Below are 26,395 nucleotides of genomic sequence, written 5' to 3'. Positions count from 1 at the left end.
GTACAAATGAAGCAGATTGTGTACCCCTAGGACAAACAATATTCTAATCTTTACCCCGATTAAAACAATTAACAAAAACAAGAAGTAATGAGACATAAACTTATGGGGGTTTCTCCTGGCACATGCCGTTATTAATTTACAACCTAGGAACACGACTTCCAGAAAGGCTCTGCTGCCCTAGCACCCAGATTTGGGAAAGGAGTAATGCTGCCTTCCAGTGGTCATTTCCCACAACAGCAGCTTTAAACCCACTGCTAAAGCTCACTAAATATTCACCAACTTGCAATTCTGTAAATGACACCTGCCCTCCAAATAAATCCTGGGACCAAAAATGGATCAACAATTTCAAAAAGGGCAACCTTCCAAGAAGCCAATTTCAAGAGGTATATTGTGCTCACCGTTTTTTTCTTTTAAGAGAAAAGAAAAAGGTGTGGAAAAATGATGTATTTTAGGAATTTTGAAAGACATGCAAACCCAAATTACATAAACCTATCAGCTCACAGCAGTCAGAATGGCCATCAGCAAAAATGCTTCAAAAAATAAATGCTGAAGGGACTGTGGAGGCATTCGTACACTCGGCTCTAAGGGGGACGTGGTAAGAGCCACTAATGAAAACACAATGGAAGTGCCTTGAAAAGGTAAACATTGAGCTACCCGTCAATCAGTCATACCCACTGCTGGGCCTATCTCCTGAGAAAATGAGAATCAAAACGTCACAGGCTGGCAATCCTGCCCTCCAGCCATATTTAGCATAGCCAACATTTGGAAGCAATGAAAGTGTCCATCAACAGAGGAATGCACCAAGAAGAACTGTTCCATTTACACAATGTAATATTACTCCAATAATAAATATAAGTTAAATTTAAAAGTCAAACATAAGTAAGGTGACATCAGCATTTGTGGGTTTATTCAGGCATATTCCAGTCTAATTTATAACCGAGGAACAACAAGGGCCGGAAGGTCTGTTTCCCTAGTACCAGAGTGGGGAATGTTGAAAGACTGCCGCCCTCTGGCCGTTACCTGCAAACGCAGGTTTAAGCCTGTGTTAACGGTCACCACAAAATGTCTTGAGAGAGGTAATGGCCAAATAATTTTAAAATAGGACACATACTTTAAGAAAACACTTTGAAGAACTAAGCTGTACTCACAGCCTGAAAAATGAAAAGGACCTGCCTTAAAGCTCAGTTTTAACGGATTATGAGACACATGCAAATTCAACCACAAAGACGTATCAGCTCACACCAGTCAGAATAACCGTCAGTAAAAAACTACAAAGAATAAATGCTGAAGGTGCTGTGGAGAAATGCAAACCCTCAACTTTAAGTGGGATGTAACCTGGAAAGAGCCACTCATGAGAACAGAATGGAGGTGCCTTTAAAAGGTAAACATTGAGCTACCTTATGATCCAGAGGCTTATTCCCGGACCTATAACCTAAGAAGACAGAATTGGAAAGAAAGAGGCAGGCAAATCTGCATTGCACAGTATTACAATAGCCAAGATACGGGAGTCACCAAAAAGTCCACCGACAGATGGGTGGACAAAGAAGAACTGCTACATGTACAGATGGATTATGAGCTAGCGATAAAATGAAACAATGCCATTTGCAGCACCAAAGATGAGTCTAGAAGTAATCACGCAACTTGGAGTAAGTGACAAAGCGAAAGACATATATGCTACCATATCAGTTACAGGTGTTACCTACGAATTGATACCAACAAAGATATATCCACGCAGAAAGGCAATCACAGATTCAGTACAAAAACGTATGGTTCACCAAATGGAAAGGTGTGAGGATTGGACACATTACTATACTGGGGTTAACAGACATATAAAAACACATGTGAAATACATAATCACCAAAGACGTACGCAATACCAAGAGAAGACTACTCAACATTGTGTCCTAACCTACATGGGAAAAGGATCCGAAGCAGAATAGATATATGTATATGTATGAAAGAACCACAACTTGCACACCTAGAACAAACAAAACATTGTAATCAAATTTGCTGTGATGAAAAACTAAAAATTAAAAATACGAACAAGAAGTAATGAGACATAAATTTAAAGGCTTTCTCCTGGCACATTCCATTGTAATTTACAACCTAGAACACGACTTCCATTAAGGCTCTGTTGCCCTGGTGACCAGATTTGGTAAAGGAGAAATGCTGCCGCCTTTTGCCGTTTCCCGCAAGAGCGGCTTTTAACCCACAGCTAATGGTCACTTAACATTCACAAGGACTCAGGGCTGTAAAGACACCTGCCCTCAAAACTGTGCTGAGGTAGGGAATGGATTAAAAAATTCAAAACAGGCAAATGTTTCAAGAAGACTGTATGAAGAGGTAAGTTTTACTCACTGTCTTTTTCAAGAAAGGAAAATGGATAAAAGCTCAACCTCAGGAAGTATTAGACTCATGCAATCTAATCTACAAAACGGTTTCAACTCACACCAGTCGACTGACCATCAGCAAAAAGTCTACAGACAATAAATGCTGAAGGGGTTTTACAGAACTGTGTACCCTCTAGCTGCTGGTGAGATGTGAAGTGGTTAAGAGCCAATAATGAGAACAGAAAGGAGCTGCGTTTGAAAGTAAAAATTGAGGTATCATTCAATCCAGCAGGTGCACCACTGGGCCTCTCACCTGAGAAGACCAGAATCGAGAAGACCCGGGCTGCAAAAGCTTCACTGCAGCCTTATTCACTATAGACAAGACAGTGAAGCAACCAAAATGTCCATCCACAGGTGAATGGATAAAGAAGAAGTGGTCCATGTACACAATGGAATATTAGCCATGGAAAACAGTGAAACACTGCTCTTTGAGGCGCCACAGATGAGCCTGGAGATAATCACAAAACATGAGGTCAGTCGGAAAGCAAAAGACCTATATTCTATGATATCACTTATAGGCGTTATCTAATAACTGACACAAATGAACATATTTCCACAGAGAAAGGCACTCACAGACTTAGAAAAAAAACTATGCTTATCTAAAAGGGAAGGTGGGGGGATTGGATAAATGAAGATTAGCGTTACCATATGGATACAAATACATATTATATACATATATCAAAAAGACCCACCATATAGCAAGGGAGGTCTACGGAACACTCTGTAATAATTGACATGGGAAGAGGATCTCGAAATATATAGATATATATAATGTGTAAATGAACCAGAGTGTGTACACCTTGGACAGACAACATTCTAAACATTACCCCAATTTTAAAAATTAAAACAACAAACAAGAATTAATCAAACATAAACTTATGGGGGGTTTTCCTGGCACATTCCATTCAAATTTACAAGCTAGGAAAACCACTTCCAGAACGGCTCTGCTGCCCTAGTAACCAGATTTGATAATGGAGAAGTGCTCCTGCCTTGTGGCCGTTTAGTACAACAGCAGCTTACACCCAGTGCTAATGGTTACTAAATATTCACACACATTGCAGGCCTGTAAATGACACCTGCCTTCAAAAAAATATCCTGGGGACGAAAATCCACCAGAATATTAAAAAGAGGGCAATCTTTCAACAAGATAATTTCAAGAGGTATATTGAACTCACACTTTTTTCTAATACCAGAATAGAAAAACGCCTGGAAAAATGATAAATTTTAGGAATTTTTAAAGACATGCAAACCCAATTTACAAAAACCTATCAGCTCACTCCAGGCAGACTGTCCATCAGCAAAAATGCTGCAAACAATACATGCTGAAGGGATTGTGGAGAAATGTGTACCCTCAGCTGTAAGGGGGACGTGGGAAGAGCCACTAATGAAAACACAATGGAGGTGCTTTGAAAAGGTAAACATTGAGCTACCAGTGAATCAAGCATACCATCTGCTGGGCTTATCACCTGAGAAAATGAGATTCAAAAAGTCACAGGCTGGCAAACCTGTACGCCAGCAATGTTTACCATAGTCAACACTTGGAAGCAACAAAAATGTCCATCAACAGAGGAATGCACCAAGAAGAAGTGGTCCTTGTATACAATGGAATATTACTCCAGTAAAAAATATAAATTAACTTTAAAAAACAAACAAATGTAAGGAGACATCAGCATTTGTGGGTTTATCCGAGCACATTCCACTCTAATTTATAACCGAAGAACACCACTGGCGGGTAGGTCTGTTTCCCAAGTACCAGCGTGGGGAACATAGAAAGGCTGCCACCCTCTGGCCGTTACCTGCAAAAGCAGCTTTAAAGCCTGGGCTAATGGTCACTTCATATGAACAAGTACTGCTGGGCTATAAATGAAACCTGCTCTCAAAATGTCTTGAAGAAGGTAATGGTTAAAATATTTCAAACTGTGACACATACTTTAAGAAAACACTTTGAAGAGCCAAGCCATAATCACAGCTGGAAAAATGAAAAGGACATGCCTTAAAGTTCAATTTCAACGGATTATGAGACACATGCAAATTCAACCACAAAGAGGTATCAGCTCACACCAGTCAGAATAACCATCAGCAAAAAACCACATAGAATAAATGCTAAAGGTGCTGTGGAGAAATGCAAACCCTCAACTTTAAGTGGGACGTAATCTGGAAAGAGCCACTAAAGAGAACAGAATGGAGGTGCCATTAAAAGGTTAACGCTGAGCTACCATATGATCCAGTACACCTATACCTGGACCTATAACCTAAGAAGACAGAATTGGAAAGACACAGGCAGGCAAATCTGCATTGCATAGTATTACAGTAGCCAAGATATGGAAGTAACCAAAAAGTCCACCGACAGATGGGTGGACAAAGAAGAACTGCTACATGTACAGATGGAATATGAGCTAGCGAAAAAATGAAACAATGCCATTTGAAGCACCATAGATGAGTCTAGAAGTAATTACGCATCTTGGAGTAAGTGACAAAGCGAAAGACACATATCCTACCATATCACATACAGGTGTTACCTCAAAGTTGATACAAAGGAAGATATTTCCACAGAGAAAGGCAATCACAGATTCACTACTAAAACTTATGGCTCACCAAATGGAAAGGTGTGAGGATTGGATACATCACCATATTGAGGTTAACAGAGATATACAAACACACGTGTAAAATATAATCACCAAAGACCTACAGAATACCAAGAGAAGACTACTCAACATTGTGTCATCACCTACATGGGAAAAGATTCCGAAGAAGAATAGATATATGTATATGTGTGAAAGAACCACATCTTGCACACCTAGAAGAAACAAACCATTGTAATCAAATTTGCTGTGATAAAAAATAAAAATTATGTTAAAAATACGAACAAGAAGTAATGACACATAAGCTTCAAGGGCTTTTTCCTGGCACATTCCATTCTAATTTACAACCTAGCACACCACTTCCAATAAGGCTCTGTTGCCCTAGTAATCAGATTTGGTAAAGGAGAAATGCTGCCGCCTGTGGCCGTTTCCCGCAAGAACAGCTTTAAACCCACAGCTAATGGTCACTTAAAATTCACAAGGACTCAGGGCTGTAAAGGACACCTGCCGTCAAAAATTGTGCTTGGGTAAGGAATGGACAAAAAAATTCAAAACAGGCAAATGTTTCAAGAAGATAGTATGAAGAGGTAAGTATTCCTCACTCTCTTTAAAAAAAAAAAAACAGGAAAATGGATAAAAGCTCAACCTAAGGAATTATTAGACTCAGGCAATCTATTCAACCAAAAGGTTTCAACTCACACCTGTCGACTGACCGTCAGCAAAAAGTCTACAAACAATAAATGCTGATGGGGTTGTAGAGAACTGTGTAACCTCTAGGTGCTGGTGAGATGTAAAGTGGTTAACAGCCAATAATGAGAACAGAAAGGAACTGCGTTTAAAAGTAAAAATTGAGGTACCATTCAATCCAGCAGGCACACCACTGGGCCTCTCACCTGAGAAGACCAGAATCGAAAAGACACACGCTGCAAAAGCTGCACTGCAGCCTTATTCAAAAGAGCCAAGATGGGAAGCAACCAAAATGTCCATCAACGGGTGAATGGATAAAGAAGAAGGGGTCCATGTACACAATGAAATATTAGCCAAGGAAAACAATGAAACACTGCTCTTTGAGGCACCAGAGATGAGCCTGGAGATAATCACAAAACATGAGGTAAGTCGGAAAGCAAAAGACCTCTATCCTATGATATTCCTTATAGGCGTTACCTAATAACTGACACAAATGAACATATTTCCACAGAGAAAGACACTCACAGACTTAGAAAACCAACTGTGCTCATCTAAAAGGAAAGGTGGGGGGAATGGATAAATGAGAGAAGTGTTACTCTACATATCCAAATACATATTATATACATATTTCAAAGAGACCGACCATATAGCAAGGGAGGTCTACAGAACACTCTGTAATATTTTACATGGGAAGAGGATCTGTAGAAAAGACATATATAACGTACAAATGAAGCAGATTGTGTACCCCTAGGACAAACAATATTCTAATCTTTACCCCGATTAAAACAATTAACAAAAACAAGAAGTAATGAGACATAAACTTATGGGGGTTTCTCCTGGCACATGCCGTTATTAATTTACAACCTAGGAACACGACTTCCAGAAAGGCTCTGCTGCCCTAGCACCCAGATTTGGGAAAGGAGTAATGCTGCCTTCCAGTGGTCATTTCCCACAACAGCAGCTTTAAACCCACTGCTAAAGCTCACTAAATATTCACCAACTTGCAATTCTGCAAATGACACCTGCCCTCCAAATAAATCCTGGGACCAAAAATGGATCAACAATTTCAAAAAGGGCAACCTTCCAAGAAGCCAATTTCAAGAGGTATATTGTGCTCACCGTTTTTTTCTTTTAAGAGAAAAGAAAAAGGTGTGGAAAAATGATGTATTTTAGGAATTTTGAAAGACATGCAAACCCAAATTACAAAAACCTATCAGCTCACAGCAGTCAGAATGGCCATCAGCAAAAATGCTTCAAAAAATAAATGCTGAAGGGACTGTGGAGGCATTCGTACACTCGGCTCTAAGGGGGACGTGGTAAGAGCCACTAATGAAAACACAATGGAAGTGCCTTGAAAAGGTAAACATTGAGCTACCCGTCAATCAGTCATACCCACTGCTGGGCCTATCTCCTGAGAAAATGAGAATCAAAACGTCACAGGCTGGCAATCCTGCCCTCCAGCCATATTTAGCATAGCCAACATTTGGAAGCAATGAAAGTGTCCATCAACAGAGGAATGCACCAAGAAGAACTGTTCCATTTACACAATGTAATATTACTCCAATAATAAATATAAGTTAAATTTAAAAGTCAAACATAAGTAAGGTGACATCAGCATTTGTGGGTTTATTCAGTCATATTCCAGTCTAATTTATAACCGAGGAACAACAATGGCCGGAAGGTCTGTTTCCCTAGTACCAGAGTGGGGAATGTTGAAAGACTGCCGCCCTCTGGCCGTTACCTGCAAACGCAGGTTTAAGCCTGTGTTAATGGTCACCACAAAATGTCTTGAGAGAGGTAATGGCCAAATAATTTTAAAATAGGACACATACTTTAAGAAAACACTTTGAAGAACTAAGCTGTACTCACAGCCTGAAAAATGAAAAGGACCTGCCTTAAAGCTCAGTTTTAACGGATTATGAGACACATGCAAATTCAACCACAAAGACGTATCAGCTCACACCAGTCAGAATAACCGTCAGTAAAAAACTACAAAGAATAAATGCTGAAGGTGCTGTGGAGAAATGCAAACCCTCAACTTTAAGTGGGATGTAACCTGGAAAGAGCCACTCATGAGAACAGAATGGAGGTGCCTTTAAAAGGTAAACATTGAGCTACCTTATGATCCAGAGGCTTATTCCCGGACCTATAACCTAAGAAGACAGAATTGGAAAGAAAGAGGCAGGCAAATCTGCATTGCACAGTATTACAATAGCCAAGATACGGGAGTCACCAAAAAGTCCACCGACAGATGGGTGGACAAAGAAGAACTGCTACATGTACAGATGGATTATGAGCTAGCGATAAAATGAAACAATGCCATTTGCAGCACCAAAGATGAGTCTAGAAGTAATCACGCAACTTGGAGTAAGTGACAAAGCGAAAGACATATATGCTACCATATCAGTTACAGGTGTTACCTACGAATTGATACCAACAAAGATATATCCACGCAGAAAGGCAATCACAGATTCAGTACAAAAACGTATGGTTCACCAAATGGAAAGGTGTGAGGATTGGACACATTACTATACTGGGGTTAACAGACATATAAAAACACATGTGAAATACATAATCACCAAAGACGTACGCAATACCAAGAGAAGACTACTCAACATTGTGTCCTAACCTACATGGGAAAAGGATCCGAAGCAGAATAGATATATGTATATGTATGAAAGAACCACAACTTGCACACCTAGAACAAACAAAACATTGTAATCAAATTTGCTGTGATGAAAAACTAAAAATTAAAAATACGAACAAGAAGTAATGAGACATAAATTTAAAGGCTTTCTCCTGGCACATTCCATTGTAATTTACAACCTAGAACACGACTTCCATTAAGGCTCTGTTGCCCTGGTGACCAGATTTGGTAAAGGAGAAATGCTGCCGCCTTTTGCCGTTTCCCGCAAGAGCGGCTTTTAACCCACAGCTAATGGTCACTTAACATTCACAAGGACTCAGGGCTGTAAAGACACCTGCCCTCAAAACTGTGCTGAGGTAGGGAATGGATTAAAAAATTCAAAACAGGCAAATGTTTCAAGAAGACTGTATGAAGAGGTAAGTTTTACTCACTGTCTTTTTCAAAAAAGGAAAATGGATAAAAGCTCAACCTCAGGAAGTATTAGACTCATGCAATCTAATCTACAAAACGGTTTCAACTCACACCAGTCGACTGACCATCAGCAAAAAGTCTACAGACAATAAATGCTGAAGGGGTTTTACAGAACTGTGTACCCTCTAGCTGCTGGTGAGATGTGAAGTGGTTAAGAGCCAATAATGAGAACAGAAAGGAGCTGCGTTTGAAAGTAAAAATTGAGGTATCATTCAATCCAGCAGGTGCACCACTGGGCCTCTCACCTGAGAAGACCAGAATCGAGAAGACCCGGGCTGCAAAAGCTTCACTGCAGCCTTATTCACTATAGACAAGACAGTGAAGCAACCAAAATGTCCATCCACAGGTGAATGGATAAAGAAGAAGTGGTCCATGTACACAATGGAATATTAGCCATGGAAAACAGTGAAACACTGCTCTTTGAGGCGCCACAGATGAGCCTGGAGATAATCACAAAACATGAGGTCAGTCGGAAAGCAAAAGACCTATATTCTATGATATCACTTATAGGCGTTATCTAATAACTGACACAAATGAACATATTTCCACAGAGAAAGGCACTCACAGACTTAGAAAAAAAACTATGCTTATCTAAAAGGGAAGGTGGGGGGATTGGATAAATGAAGATTAGCGTTACCATATGGATACAAATACATATTATATACATATATCAAAAAGACCCACCATATAGCAAGGGAGGTCTACGGAACACTCTGTAATAATTGACATGGGAAGAGGATCTCGAAATATATAGATATATATAATGTGTAAATGAACCAGAGTGTGTACACCTTGGACAGACAACATTCTAAACATTACCCCAATTTTAAAAATTAAAACAACAAACAAGAATTAATCAAACATAAACTTATGGGGGGTTTTCCTGGCACATTCCATTCAAATTTACAAGCTAGGAAAACCACTTCCAGAACGGCTCTGCTGCCCTAGTAACCAGATTTGATAATGGAGAAGTGCTCCTGCCTTGTGGCCGTTTAGTACAACAGCAGCTTACACCCAGTGCTAATGGTTACTAAATATTCACACACATTGCAGGCCTGTAAATGACACCTGCCTTCAAAAAAATATCCTGGGGACGAAAATCCACCAGAATATTAAAAAGAGGGCAATCTTTCAACAAGATAATTTCAAGAGGTATATTGAACTCACACTTTTTTCTAATACCAGAATAGAAAAACGCCTGGAAAAATGATAAATTTTAGGAATTTTTAAAGACATGCAAACCCAATTTACAAAAACCTATCAGCTCACTCCAGGCAGACTGTCCATCAGCAAAAATGCTGCAAACAATACATGCTGAAGGGATTGTGGAGAAATGTGTACCCTCAGCTGTAAGGGGGACGTGGGAAGAGCCACTAATGAAAACACAATGGAGGTGCTTTGAAAAGGTAAACATTGAGCTACCAGTGAATCAAGCATACCATCTGCTGGGCTTATCACCTGAGAAAATGAGATTCAAAAAGTCACAGGCTGGCAAACCTGTACGCCAGCAATGTTTACCATAGTCAACACTTGGAAGCAACAAAAATGTCCATCAACAGAGGAATGCACCAAGAAGAAGTGGTCCTTGTATACAATGGAATATTACTCCAGTAAAAAATATAAATTAACTTTAAAAAACAAACAAATGTAAGGAGACATCAGCATTTGTGGGTTTATCCGAGCACATTCCACTCTAATTTATAACCGAAGAACACCACTGGCGGGTAGGTCTGTTTCCCAAGTACCAGCGTGGGGAACATAGAAAGGCTGCCACCCTCTGGCCGTTACCTGCAAAAGCAGCTTTAAAGCCTGGGCTAATGGTCACTTCATATGAACAAGTACTGCTGGGCTATAAATGAAACCTGCTCTCAAAATGTCTTGAAGAAGGTAATGGTTAAAATATTTCAAACTGTGACACATACTTTAAGAAAACACTTTGAAGAGCCAAGCCATAATCACAGCTGGAAAAATGAAAAGGACATGCCTTAAAGTTCAATTTCAACGGATTATGAGACACATGCAAATTCAACCACAAAGAGGTATCAGCTCACACCAGTCAGAATAACCATCAGCAAAAAACCACATAGAATAAATGCTAAAGGTGCTGTGGAGAAATGCATACCCTCAACTTTAAGTGGGACGTAATCTGGAAAGAGCCACTAAAGAGAACAGAATGGAGGTGCCTTTAAAAGGTTAACGCTGAGCTACCATATGATCCAGTACACCTATACCTGGACCTATAACCTAAGAAGACAGAATTGGAAAGACACAGGCAGGCAAATCTGCATTGCATAGTATTACAGTAGCCAAGATATGGAAGTAACCAAAAAGTCCACCGACAGATGGGTGGACAAAGAAGAACTGCTACATGTACAGATGGAATATGAGCTAGCGAAAAAATGAAACAATGCCATTTGAAGCACCATAGATGAGTCTAGAAGTAATTACGCATCTTGGAGTAAGTGACAAAGCGAAAGACACATATCCTATCATATCACATACAGGTGTTACCTCAAAGTTGATACAAAGGAAGATATTTCCACAGAGAAAGGCAATCACAGATTCACTACTAAAACTTATGGCTCACCAAATGGAAAGGTGTGAGGATTGGATACATCACCATATTGAGGTTAACAGAGATATACAAACACACGTGTAATATATAATCACCAAAGACCTACAGAATACCAAGAGAGGACTACTCAACATTGTGTCATCACCTACATGGGAAAAGATTCCGAAGAAGAATAGATATATGTATATGTGTGAAAGAACCACATCTTGCACACCTAGAAGAAACAAACCATTGTAATCAAATTTGCTGTGATAAAAAATAAAAATTATGTTAAAAATACGAACAAGAAGTAATGACACATAAGCTTCAAGGGCTTTTTCCTGGCACATTCCATTCTAATTTACAACCTAGCACACCACTTCCAATAAGGCTCTGTTGCCCTAGTAATCAGATTTGGTAAAGGAGAAATGCTGCCGCCTGTGGCCGTTTCCCGCAAGAACAGCTTTAAACCCACAGCTAATGGTCACTTAAAATTCACAAGGACTCAGGGCTGTAAAGGACACCTGCCGTCAAAAATTGTGCTTGGGTAAGGAACGGACAAAAAAATTCAAAAGAGGCAAATGTTTCAAGAAGATAGTATGAAGAGGTAAGTATTCCTCACTCTCTTTAAAAAAAAAAAACAGGAAAATGGATAAAAGCTCAACCTAAGGAATTATTAGACTCAGGCAATCTATTCAACCAAAAGGTTTCAACTCACACCTGTCGACTGACCGTCAGCAAAAAGTCTACAAACAATAAATGCTGATGGGGTTGTAGAGAACTGTGTAACCTCTAGGTGCTGGTGAGATGTAAAGTGGTTAACAGCCAATAATGAGAACAGAAAGGAACTGCGTTTAAAAGTAAAAATTGAGGTACCATTCAATCCAGCAGGCACACCACTGGGCCTCTCACCTGAGAAGACCAGAATCGAAAAGACACACGCTGCAAAAGCTGCACTGCAGCCTTATTCAAAAGAGCCAAGATGGGAAGCAACCAAAATGTCCATCAACGGGTGAATGGATAAAGAAGAAGGGGTCCATGTACACAATGAAATATTAGCCAAGGAAAACAATGAAACACTGCTCTTTGAGGCACCAGAGATGAGCCTGGAGATAATCACAAAACATGAGGTAAGTCGGAAAGCAAAAGACCTCTATCCTATGATATTCCTTATAGGCGTTACCTAATAACTGACACAAATGAACATATTTCCACAGAGAAAGACACTCACAGACTTAGAAAACCAACTGTGCTCATCTAAAAGGAAAGGTGGGGGGAATGGATAAATGAGAGAAGTGTTACTCTACATATCCAAATACATATTATATACATATTTCAAAGAGACCGACCATATAGCAAGGGAGGTCTACAGAACACTCTGTAATATTTTACATGGGAAGAGGATCTGTAGAAAAGACATATATAACGTACAAATGAAGCAGATTGTGTACCCCTAGGACAAACAATATTCTAATCTTTACCCCGATTAAAACAATTAACAAAAACAAGAAGTAATGAGACATAAACTTATGGGGGTTTCTCCTGGCACATGCCGTTATTAATTTACAACCTAGGAACACGACTTCCAGAAAGGCTCTGCTGCCCTAGCACCCAGATTTGGGAAAGGAGTAATGCTGCCTTCCAGTGGTCATTTCCCACAACAGCAGCTTTAAACCCACTGCTAAAGCTCACTAAATATTCACCAACTTGCAATTCTGTAAATGACACCTGCCCTCCAAATAAATCCTGGGACCAAAAATGGATCAACAATTTCAAAAAGGGCAACCTTCCAAGAAGCCAATTTCAAGAGGTATATTGTGCTCACCGTTTTTTTCTTTTAAGAGAAAAGAAAAAGGTGTGGAAAAATGATGTATTTTAGGAATTTTGAAAGACATGCAAACCCAAATTACAAAAACCTATCAGCTCACAGCAGTCAGAATGGCCATCAGCAAAAATGGTTCAAAAAATAAATGCTGAAGGGACTGTGGAGGCATGCGTACACTCGGCTCTAAGGGGGACGTGGTAAGAGCCACTAATGAAAACACAATGGAAGTGCCTTGAAAAGGTAAACATTGAGCTACCCGTCAATCAGTCATACCCACTGCTGGGCCTATCTCCTGAGAAAATGAGAATCAAAACGTCACAGGCTGGCAATCCTGCCCTCCAGCCATATTTAGCATAGCCAACATTTGGAAGCAATGAAAGTGTCCATCAACAGAGGAATGCACCAAGAAGAACTGTTCCATTTACACAATGTAATATTACTCCAATAATAAATATAAGTTAAATTTAAAAGTCAAACATAAGTAAGGTGACATCAGCATTTGTGGGTTTATTCAGGCATATTCCAGTCTAATTTATAACCGAGGAACAACAATGGCCGGATGGTCTGTTTCCCTAGTACCAGAGTGGGGAATGTTGAAAGACTGCCGCCCTCTTGCCGTTACCTGCAAACGCAGGTTTAAGCCTGTGTTAATGGTCACCACAAAATGTCTTGAGAGAGGTAATGGCCAAATAATTTTAAAATAGGACACATACTTTAAGAAAACACTTTGAAGAACTAAGCTGTACTCACAGCCTGAAAAATGAAAAGGACCTGCCTTAAAGCTCAGTTTTAACGGATTATGAGACACATGCAAATTCAACCACAAAGACGTATCAGCTCACACCAGTCAGAATAACCGTCAGTAAAAAACTACAAAGAATAAATGCTGAAGGTGCTGTGGAGAAATGCAAACCCTCAACTTTAAGTGGGATGTAACCTGGAAAGAGCCACTCATGAGAACAGAATGGAGGTGCCTTTAAAAGGTAAACATTGAGCTACCTTATGATCCAGAGGCTTATTCCCGGACCTATAACCTAAGAAGACAGAATTGGAAAGAAAGAGGCAGGCAAATCTGCATTGCACAGTATTACAATAGCCAAGATACGGGAGTCACCAAAAAGTCCACCGACAGATGGGTGGACAAAGAAGAACTGCTACATGTACAGATGGATTATGAGCTAGCGATAAAATGAAACAATGCCATTTGCAGCACCAAAGATGAGTCTAGAAGTAATCACGCAACTTGGAGTAAGTGACAAAGCGAAAGACATATATGCTACCATATCAGTTACAGGTGTTACCTACGAATTGATACCAACAAAGATATATCCACGCAGAAAGGCAATCACAGATTCAGTACAAAAACGTATGGTTCACCAAATGGAAAGGTGTGAGGATTGGACACATTACTATACTGGGGTTAACAGACATATAAAAACACATGTGAAATACATAATCACCAAGGACGTACGCAATACCAAGAGAAGACTACTCAACATTGTGTCCTAACCTACATGGGAAAAGGATCCGAAGCAGAATAGATATATGTATATGTATGAAAGAACCACAACTTGCACACCTAGAACAAACAAAACATTGTAATCAAATTTGCTGTGATGAAAAACTAAAAATTAAAAATACGAACAAGAAGTAATGAGACATAAATTTAAAGGCTTTCTCCTGGCACATTCCATTGTAATTTACAACCTAGAACACGATTTCCATTAAGGCTCTGTTGCCCTGGTGACCAGATTTGGTAAAGGAGAAATGCTGCCGCCTTTTGCCGTTTCCCGCAAGAGCGGCTTTTAACCCACAGCTAATGGTCACTTAACATTCACAAGGACTCAGGGCTGTAAAGACACCTGCCCTCAAAACTGTGCTGAGGTAGGGAATGGATTAAAAAATTCAAAACAGGCAAATGTTTCAAGAAGACTGTATGAAGAGGTAAGTTTTACTCACTGTCTTTTTCAAAAAAGGAAAATGGATAAAAGCTCAACCTCAGGAAGTATTAGACTCATGCAATCTAATCTACAAAACGGTTTCAACTCACACCAGTCGACTGACCATCAGCAAAAAGTCTACAGACAATAAATGCTGAAGGGGTTTTACAGAACTGTGTACCCTCTAGCTGCTGGTGAGATGTGAAGTGGTTAAGAGCCAATAATGAGAACAGAAAGGAGCTGCGTTTGAAAGTAAAAATTGAGGTATCATTCAATCCAGCAGGTGCACCACTGGGCCTCTCACCTGAGAAGACCAGAATCGAGAAGACGCGGGCTGCAAAAGCTTCACTGCAGCCTTATTCACTATAGACAAGACAGTGAAGCAACCAAAATGTCCATCCACAGGTGAATGGATAAAGAAGAAGTGGTCCATGTACACAATGGAATATTAGCCATGGAAAACAGTGAAACACTGCTCTTTGAGGCGCCACAGATGAGCCTGGAGATAATCACAAAACATGAGGTCAGTCGGAAAGCAAAAGACCTATATTCTATGATATCACTTATAGGCGTTATCTAATAACTGACACAAATGAACATATTTCCACAGAGAAAGGCACTCACAGACTTAGAAAAAAAAACTATGCTTATCTAAAAGGGAAGGTGGGGGGATTGGATAAATGAAGATTAGCGTTACCATATGGATACAAATACATATTATATACATATATCAAAAAGACCCACCATATAGCAAGGGAGGTCTACGGAACACTCTGTAATAATTGACATGGGAAGAGGATCTCGAAATATATAGATATATATAATGTGTAAATGAACCAGAGTGTGTACACCTTGGACAGACAACATTCTAAACATTACCCCAATTTTAAAAATTAAAACAACAAACAAGAATTAATCAAACATAAACTTATGGGGGGGTTTCCTGGCACATTCCATTCAAATTTACAAGCTAGGAAAACCACTTCCAGAACGGCTCTGCTGCCCTAGTAACCAGATTTGATAATGGAGAAGTGCTCCTGCCTTGTGGCCGTTTAGTACAACAGCAGCTTACTCCCAGTGCTAATGGTTACTAAATATTCACACACATTGCAGGCCTGTAAATGACACCTGCCTTCAAAAAAATGTCCTGGGGACGAAAATCCACCAGAATATTAAAAAGAGGGCAATCTTTCAACAAGATAATTTCAAGAGGTATATTGAACTCACACTTTTTTCTAATACCAGAATAGAAAAACGCCTGGAAAAATGATAAATTTTAGGAATTTTTAAAGACATGCAAACCCAATTTACAAAAACCTATCAGCTCACTCCAGGCAGACTGTCCATCAGCAAAAATGCTGCAAACAATACATGCTGAAGGGATTGTGGAGAAATGTGTACCCTCAGCTGTAAGGGGGACGTGGGAAGAGCCACTAATGAAAACACAATGGAGGTGCTTTGAAAAGGTAAACATTGAGCTACGAGTGAATCAAGCATACCATCTGCTGGGCTTATCACCTGAGAAAATGAGATTCAAAAAGTCACAGGCTGGCAAACCTGTACGCCAGCAATGTTTACCATAGTCAACACTTGGAAGCAACAAAAATGTCCATCAACAGAGGAATGCACCAAGAAGAAGTGGTCCTTGTATACAATGGAATATTACTCCAGTAAAAAATATAAATTAACTTTAAAAAACAAACAAATGTAAGGAGACATCAGCATTTGTGGGTTTATCCGAGCACATTCCACTCTAATTTACAACCGAAGAACACCACTGGCGGGTAGGTCTGTTTCGCAAGTACCAGCGTGGGGAACATAGAAAGGCTGCCACCCTCTGGCCGTTACCTGCAAAAGCAGCTTTAAAGCCTGGGCTAATGGTCACTTCATATGAACAAGTACTGCTGGGCTATAAATGAAACCTGCTCTCAAAATGTCTTGAAGAAGGTAATGGTTAAAATATTTCAAAATGTGACACATACTTTAAGAAAACACTTTGAAGAGCTAAGCCATAATCACAGCTGGAAAAATGAAAAGGACATGCCTTAAAGTTCAATTTCAACGGATTATGAGACACATGCAAATTCAACCACGAAGAGGTATCAGCTCACACCAGTCAGAATAACCATCAGCAAAAAACCACATAGAATAAATGCTAAAGGTGCTGTGGAGAAATGCATACCCTCAACTTTAAGTGGGACGTAATCTGGAAAGAGCCACTAAAGAGAACAGAATGGAGGTGCCTTTAAAAGGTTAACGCTGAGCTACCATATGATCCAGTACACCTATACCTGGACCTATAACCTAAGAAGACAGAATTGGAAAGACACAGGCAGGCAAATCTGCATTGCATAGTATTACAGTAGCCAAGATATGGAAGTAACCAAAAAGTCCACCGACAGATGGGTGGACAAAGAAGAACTGCTACATGTACAGATGGAATATGAGCTAGCGAAAAAATGAAACAATGCCATTTGAAGCACCATAGATGAGTCTAGAAGTAATCACACAACTTGGAGTAAGTGACAAAGCGAAAGACACATATCCTATCATATCACATACAGGTGTTACCTAAAAATTGATACAAACGAAGATATTTCCACAGAGAAAGGCAATCACAGATTCAGTACAAAAACTTATGGTTCACCAAATGGAAAGGTGTGAGGATTGGACACATTACTATACTGGGGTTAACAGACATATAAAAACACATGTGAAATATATAATCACCAAAGACGTACGCAATACCAAGAGAAGACTACTCAACATTGTGTCCTTACGTACATGGGAAAAGGATCCGAAGAAGTATAGATATATGTATATGTATAAAATAACCACATTTTGCACACCTAGAACAAACAAAACTTTGTAATCAAATTTGCTGTGATGAAAAACTAAAAATTAAATTAAAAATACGAACAAGAAGTAATGAGACATAAATTTAAAAGGCTTTTTCCTGTCACATTCTATTGTAATTTACAACCTAGAATACCACTTACAGTAAGGTTCTGTTGCCCTAGTAACCAGATTTGGTAATGGAGAAATGCTGCCGCCTTGTGGCCGATTCCCGCAAGAGGTGCTTTAAACCCATTGCTTAAGGTCACTAAATATTCACAAAACTTGCCGGCCTGTAAATGACACCTACCCTCCAAAACAATCCTGGGGTTGAAAACTGACCAAAAAATTCAAAAGAGGGCAACGTTCCAAGAAGACACTTTCAAGAGGTATATTGTACTCACACTTTTTTTTTATACAAGAAAGAAAAAGGAGTGGAAAAATGATGAATTTTAGAAATTTTAATGACATGCATACCCATATTACAAAAACCTATCAGCTCACAGCAGTCAGAAAGGTCATTAGGAAAAATGCTGCAAAAAATAAATGCTGAAGGGATTGTGGAGAAATGCGTACCCTCGGTTGTAAGGGGGGGCATGTAAAGAGCCACTAATGAAAACACAATGTAGGTGCTTTGAAAAGGGAAACATTGAGCTACCAGTCAATCAATCACAACCACTGCTGGGCCTATCACCTGAGAAAATGAAAATCATAAAGTCACAGGCTGGCAATTCCACACTCCAGCAATATTTACCATAGCCAACATTTGGAAGAAATGAAAATATCCATCAACCGAGGAATGCACCATGAAGAAGTTGTCCATGTACACAACTGAATATTACTCCAATAATAAACATAAATTAAATTTAAAAACCAAACAAAAGTAAGGAGACATCAGCATTTGTGGGTTTATCCGAGCACATTGCACTCTAATTTATAATCGAGGAACACCACTGGCCGGAAGGTCTGTTTCCCTAGTAGCAGCATGGGGAACGTAGAAAGGCTGCTGCCCTCTGGCCGTTACCTGCAAAAGCAGGTTTAAAGCCTGAGCTAATGGTCATTTCATATGAACAAGTACTGCAGGGCTGTAAATGAAACCTGCCCTCAAAATGTCTTGAGGGAGGTAATGGCCAAAAACTTTCAAAATGTGACACATACTTAAGAAAACACTTTGAAGAACTAAGCTGTAATCACAGTTTGATAAATAAAAAGGACTTGCTTTAAAGCTCAATTTCAACACATTATGGGACACATGCAAATTCAGCCACAAAGAGGTCTCAGCTTGCACCTGTCAGAATAACCATCAGCAGGAAAACTACAAACAATAAATACTGAAGGTGTTTTGGAGAAATGCATACCCTCAACTTTAAGTGGGACGTAACCTGGTAAGAGCCACTAATGAGAACTGAATGGTGGTGCCTTTAAAACGTACACACTGAGCTACCATATGATACAGCAAGCCCACTCCTTGGCCTATAACATAAGAAGACAGAACTGGAAAGACACAGGCAAGCAAATGTGCATTGCAGCAGTATTACAATAGCCAAGACATGGATGCAACCAAAAAGTCCATCAAGAGGTGTGTGGCCAAAGAAGAACTGGTACACGTACAGATGGAATATTAGACAGGGAAAAAATGAAACAATGCCATTTGCAGCACCATGTATGATTCTTGAGGTAATCAGGCAAATTGTACTAAGTCAGAAAGCAAAAGACACATATCCTATAATATCACTTATAGGTCTTAGCTAAAAATTGATACCAATGAAGATATTTCCACAGAGAAATGTAATCACAGATTCATTAAACAAACTTATGATTCACCAAATGGAAAGGTGTCAGGATTGGATACATTAGGATATTAGGATTAAGATAGATATAGAGACGCATGTGAAATATGTAATCACCAAATACCTATGTAATCACCAAAAACCTATGTAATACCAAGAGAAGATTACACATCAGTGTGTCATAACCTACATGGGAAAATGATCCAAAGGAGAATAGATATATGTATATGTTTAAAAGAACCACATCTTTCACACCTAGAAGAAACAAAACATTTTAATCAAATTTGCTCTGATTAAAAATAAAAATTAAATTAAAAAAAGAACAAGAAGTAATGAGACATAAACTTAAGGGGCTTTTTGATGGCACATTGCATTCTAATTTACAACCAGAACATGACTTCCATTACAGCTCTGTCATCACTAATAAAGCAGCTTTATAAGCAATGTTGAAGATAGCTTAAAAGAAGTCTCACTAATTATTGATTGTAACAAGAAAACAAAGTAAAGTAAAAATCTCACTACCAAAAGTATACATAGAGTAAGGATAGTAGATTAAACACTTATTAAACTTCTGTAAAGAATAAAAGACAACAGTAGTATGTTTTTTAAAAAGAGAGGGCCCAAATAAATCTGAAATGAAAGAGATGATGTTACAACAGACACCACAGAAATACAAAGTATGCTAAGATACACACAGCGTAACTCAGGGCTCAGACTGGACAGATCCCACTCTCCAGTCCCCTGTACATGACTTACAGGAGCCTCAGGAACTGAGGAGGGGGTCCCTGAAGAGAGGCTCAAGATAGAATACGGTAGGCATTAACATGGCTGCATTCATCTTAAACATGCCTGAACTACATTCACAGGAGATGATTTTGTCCTGTATGTACATCGGCACCTCTAGTCAGAACTGCAGATCTTTGGCTTCATCACCTCTACTGACAGCATTAGCTTCACCTGCTGTGGACCGTCTCCTATAAGATTTCTAGAACCACAAAACATTGAAGCTTCACAGGACCCAGAGTCTGTGCGACTCCACGCAGAATCTCAGAGTCTCAACTCCACTCAGATACTCCACTCTTGGAAGTCACACACAAAGTAGTGTGCACATCAGGACCCAGAGGAAGGAGCAGTGACCCCGTAGGAGAATGACCAGAACTACCTGCTAGTTTTAGAGGGTCTCCTGCAGAGGCAGGTCGTGGCTGTGTCTGTGGCTCACCGTGAGGACAACGACACTGGCAGCAGAAGTTCTGGGAAATACTCCTTGGTGTGAGCCCTCCCAGAGTCTGCCATTAGCCCCACCAAGAGCAAGGTAGGCTCCAGTGCTGGGTTACCTCAGGCCAAACAACCAACAGGGAGGGAACCCAGCCCCATGCATCAGCAGACAAGTGGATTAAACTTTTTATTAAAGTTTTATTTAATCCGCATACAAGCGGATTAAAGCTCTGCCCACCAAAGCAACACCCAGCTCTGCCAACCACCAGTCCCTCCCATCAGGAAGCTTGCACAAGCCTCTAAGATAGACTCATCCACCGGAGAGCAGACAGCAGAAACAAGAAGAACTACAATTCTGAAGCCTGTGGAAGGAAAACCACATTCACAGAAAGATAGACAAATGAAAAGGCAGAGGACTATATACCAGATCAAGGAACAAGATAAAACCCCAGAAAAAAAACGAAATGAGGTGGAGATAGGGAACCTTCCAGAAAAAGAATTCAGAATAATGATAGTGAAGATGATCCAAGACCTTGGATAAAGAATGGAGGCAAAGATCAAGAAGATGCAAGAAATGCTTAACAAAGACCTAGAAGAATTAAGGAAAAAACACCTAGAAGAATTAAAGAACAAACAAACAGAAGTGAATAATATAATAACTGACATGAAAAATACACTAGAAGGAATCAGTAGCAGAATAACTGTGGCAGAAGAACGGATAAGTGACCTGGAAGACAGAAAGGTGGAAATCACTGCCATGGAACAGAAAAAAGAAAAAGAATGAAAATAAATGAAGACACCCTAAGAGTCCTCTGGGACAACATTAAACGCAACAACATTCACATTATAGGGGTCCCAGAAGGAGAAGAGAGAGAGAAAAGACCCAAGAATATATTTGAAGAGATTATAGTCAAAAACTTCCCTAGCATGGGAAAAGAAATAGCCACCCAAGTCCAGGAAGCACAGAGAGTCCCAGGCAGGATAAACCAAAGGAGAAAAATGCAAAGAAACATAGTAATCAAATTAACAAAAGTTAAAGACAAAGAAAAATTATTGAAAGCAACAAGGGAAAAATGACAAATAACATACAAGGGAACTCCCATAACAGCTGATTTCTCAGCAGAAAATTTACAAGCCAGAAGGGAGTGGCATGATAAATTTAAAGTGATGAAAGGGAAGAACCTACAACCAAGAGTACTCCACCCAGCAAGGATCTCATTCAGATTTGACAGAGAAATCAAAAGTCCTACAGACAAGCAAAAGCTAAGAGAATTCAGCACCATGAAACCAGCTCTACACCAAATGCTAAAGGAACTTCTCTAAGTGGGAAACACAAGAGAAGAAAAGGACCCACCAAGACAAACACATAAAAATTAAGAAAATAGTAATAGGAACATACATATCGATAATTACCTTAAACGTGAATGGACTAAATGTTCCAACCAAAAGACACAGGCTCGCTGAATGGCTACAAAAACAAGACCCATATATATGCTGTCTACAAGAGACCCATTTCAGACCTAGGGACACATACAGACTGAAAGTGAGGTGATGGAAAAATATATTCTATGCAAATTAAAATCAAAAGAAAGCTGGAGTAGCAATACTCATATCATATAAAATAGACTATAAAATAAAGAATGTTACAAGAGACAAGGAAAGACACTACATAATGGTCAAGGGATCAATACAAGAAGAAGGTATAACAATTATAAATATATATGTACCCAACAGAGGAGCACCTCAATATATAAGGCAACTGCTAACAGCTATAAAAGAGGAAATTGACAGTAACACAATAATAGCGGGGGACTTTAACAGCTCACTTACACCAGTGGAGGTCATCCAGACAGAAAATTAATAAGGAAGCACAAGCTTTAAATGACACAATAGACCAGATAGAGTTAATTGATATTTATAGGACATTCCATCCAAAAACAGCAGATTACACGTTCTTCTCAACTGCACACGGAACATTCTCCAGGATAGATCACATCTTGGGTCACAAATAAAGGCTCAGTAAATTTAAGAAAACTGAAATCATATCAAGCAGCTGTTCTGACCACAATGCTATGAGATTAGAAATCAATTACAGGGAAAAAACCGTAAAAAACACAAACACATGGAGGCTAAACAATACGTTACTAAATAACCAAGAGATCACTGTAGAAATCAAAGAGGAAATCAAAAACTACCTAGAGACAAATGACAACAAAAACACGATGATCCAAAACCTATGGGATGCAGCAAAAGCAGTTCTAAGAGGGAAGTTTATAGCAATACAAGCCTACCTCAAGAAACAAGAAAAATCTCAAATAAACAATCTAACCTTACACCTAGAGGAACTAGAGAAAGAAGAACAAAACCCAAAGTTAGTAGAAGGAAAGGAAGCATAAAGATCAGAGCAGAAATAAATGAAATAGAAACAAAGAAAACAAAAGCAAAGATCAATAAAACTAAAAGCTGGTTCTTTGAGAAGATAAACAAAAATGATAAGCCTTTAGCCAGACTCAAGAAAAAGAGGGAGAGGACTCAAATCAACAAAATTAGAAGTGAAAACGGAGAAGTTACAACAGACACCACAGGAATACAAAGCATCCTAAGAGACTACTACAAGCAACTCTATGCCAATAAAATGGACAACCTGGAAGAAATCGACAAATTCTTAGAAAGGGATAACCTTCCAGGACTGAATCAGGAAGAAATAGAAAATATGAACAAACCTATCACAAGCAATGAAATTGAAACTGTGATTAAAAATCTTCCAACAAACAAAAGTCCAGAACCAGATGGCATCACAGGTGAATTCTATCAAATATTTAGAGAAGAGCTAACAACCAACCTTCTCAAATTCTTTAAAACAATTGCAGGGGAAGGAACACTCCCAAACTCATTCTATGAGACCACCATCACCCTGATACGAAAACCAGACAAAGATACTACAAGGAAAGAAAATTATAGACCAATATCACTGATGAATATAGATGTAAAAATCCTCAACAAAATACTAGCAAACAGAATCAAACAACACATTAAAAGGATCATACACCATGATCAATTGGGGTTTATCTCAGGAATGTAAGGGTTCTTCAATATACACTAACCAATGTGATACACCATATTAACAAATTGTAGAATAAAACCATATGATCATCTCAATAGATGCAGGAAAAGATTTTGAGAAAATTCAACACCCATTTATGATAAAAACTCTCCAGAAAGTGGGCATAGAGGGAAACTACCTCAACATAATAAAGGCCATATATGACAAACCCACAGCAAACAGCATTCTCAATGGTGAAAAACTGAAAGCGTTTCCTCTAAGATCAGGAACAAGACGAGGATGTCCACTCTCACCACTACTATTCAACATAGCTTTGGAAGTCCTAGCCATGGCAATCAGAGAAGAAAAAGAAATAAAAGGAATACAAAAAGGAAAAGAAGAAGTAAAATTGTCACTGTTTGCAGATGACATCATATCATAGACAGAGAATCCTAAAGATGTCACCAGAAAACCACTAGAGCTAATCAATGAATTTGGTAAAGTTGCAGGATACAAAATTAATGCACAGAAATTGCTTGCATTCCTATACACTAACAATGAAAGAACAGAAAGAGAAATTAAGGAAACAATCCCATTACCACTGCAACAAAAAGAATAAAATACCTAGGAATAAACCTACCTAAGGAAGTAAAAGACCTGTACTCAGAAAACTATAAGACACTGATGAAAGAAATCAAAGATGATATAAACAGATGGAGACATATACCATGTTCTTGGATTAGAAGAATCAATATTGTGAAAAAGACTATACTACCCAAAGCAATCTACAGATTCAATGCAATACCTATCAAAATACCTTTGGTATTTTCTACAGAACTAGAAAAAAAATCTTAAAATTTGTAGGGAGACACAAAAGACCCTGGATAGCCAAAGCAGTCTTGAGGGGGAAAAAAAAGAGCTGGAGGAATCAGACTTCCAGACTTCAGACTATATTACAAAGCTACAGTAATCAAGATAATATGGTACTGACACAAAAAGAGAAATAGAGATCAATAGAACAGGATAGAAAGCACAGAGATAAACCCACGTACCTATGGTTAACTAATCTATGACAAAGGAGGAAAGGGTATACAATGGAGAAAAGACAGTGTCTTCAGTAAGTGGTGCTGGGAAAACTGGACAGCTACATGTAAAAGAATGAAATTAGAACACTCCTTAACACCATACACAAAAATAAACTCAAAATGGATTAGAGACCTAAATGTAAGACCAGCCACTATAACACTCTTAGAGGAAAATATAAGCAGAACAGTCTATGACATAAATCACAGCAAGATCCTTTTTTGACCCACCTCCTAGATAAATGGAAATAAAAACAAAAATTAAAAAATGAGACCTAATGAAACTTAAAATCTTTTGCACAGCAAAGGAAAACATAAGCAAGACGAAAAGACAACCATAAGAATGGGAGAAGTTATTTTCAAATGAAGCAAATGGCAAAGGATTAATCTCCAAAAAGCAGCTCATGTAGCTCAATATCACAAAACCAAACAACCCAATCCAAAAATGGGCAGAACACCTAAATAGACATTTCTCCAAAGAAGATATACAGTTTGCCAACAAACACATGAAAGGATGCTGAACATCACTAATCATTAGAGAAATGCAAATCAAAACTACAGTGAGGCATCACCTCACACCAATCAGAATGGCCATCATCAAAAAATCTACAAACAATAAATGCTGGAGAGGCATTTATTGGAGAAAAGGTAACCCTCTTGTACTGTTGGTGGGAATGTAAATTGATATAGCCACTAGGGAGACTGGTATGGGGGTTCCTTAAAAACTAAAAATAGAACTACCGTACAACCCAGCAATCCCACTACTGGACATTTACCCTGAGAAAACCATATTTCAAAAAGAGTCATGTACCACAATGTTCATTGTAGCTCTATTTACAATAGCCAGGACATGGAAGCAACCTAAGTGTCCATCAACAGATAACTGGATAAAGAAGATGTGGCACATATATACAATGGAACATTATTCAGCCATAAAAAGAAACGAAATTGAGTTATTTGTAGTGAGGTGAATGGATCTAGAGTCTGTCCTACAGAGTGAAGTAAGTCAGAAAGAGAAAAACAAATACTGTATGCTAACACATATATATGGAATCTATAAGAAAAATGTTTATGAAGAACCTAGGGACAGGAAAGGATTAAGGACACAGACGTAGAGAAAGGACTTGAGGACACGGGGAGGGGGAAGTGTAAGCTGGGACAAAGTGAGAGAGTGGTATGGACATATATACACTACCAAATGTAAAATTGATAGCTACTGGGAAGCAGCCACATAGCACAGGGAGATCAGCTCGGTGCTTTGTGACCACCTAAGGGGGTGGGATAAGGGAGTGAGAGGGAGGTGCAAGAGGGAGGGGATATGGTGTTATATGTATA

Source organism: Balaenoptera borealis, assembly GCF_965194805.1.
Source record: "Balaenoptera borealis genome assembly, chromosome: 5".
Taxonomy (NCBI): domain Eukaryota; kingdom Metazoa; phylum Chordata; class Mammalia; order Artiodactyla; family Balaenopteridae; genus Balaenoptera; species Balaenoptera borealis.
Note: the sequence above shows the minus strand (reverse complement) of the source record.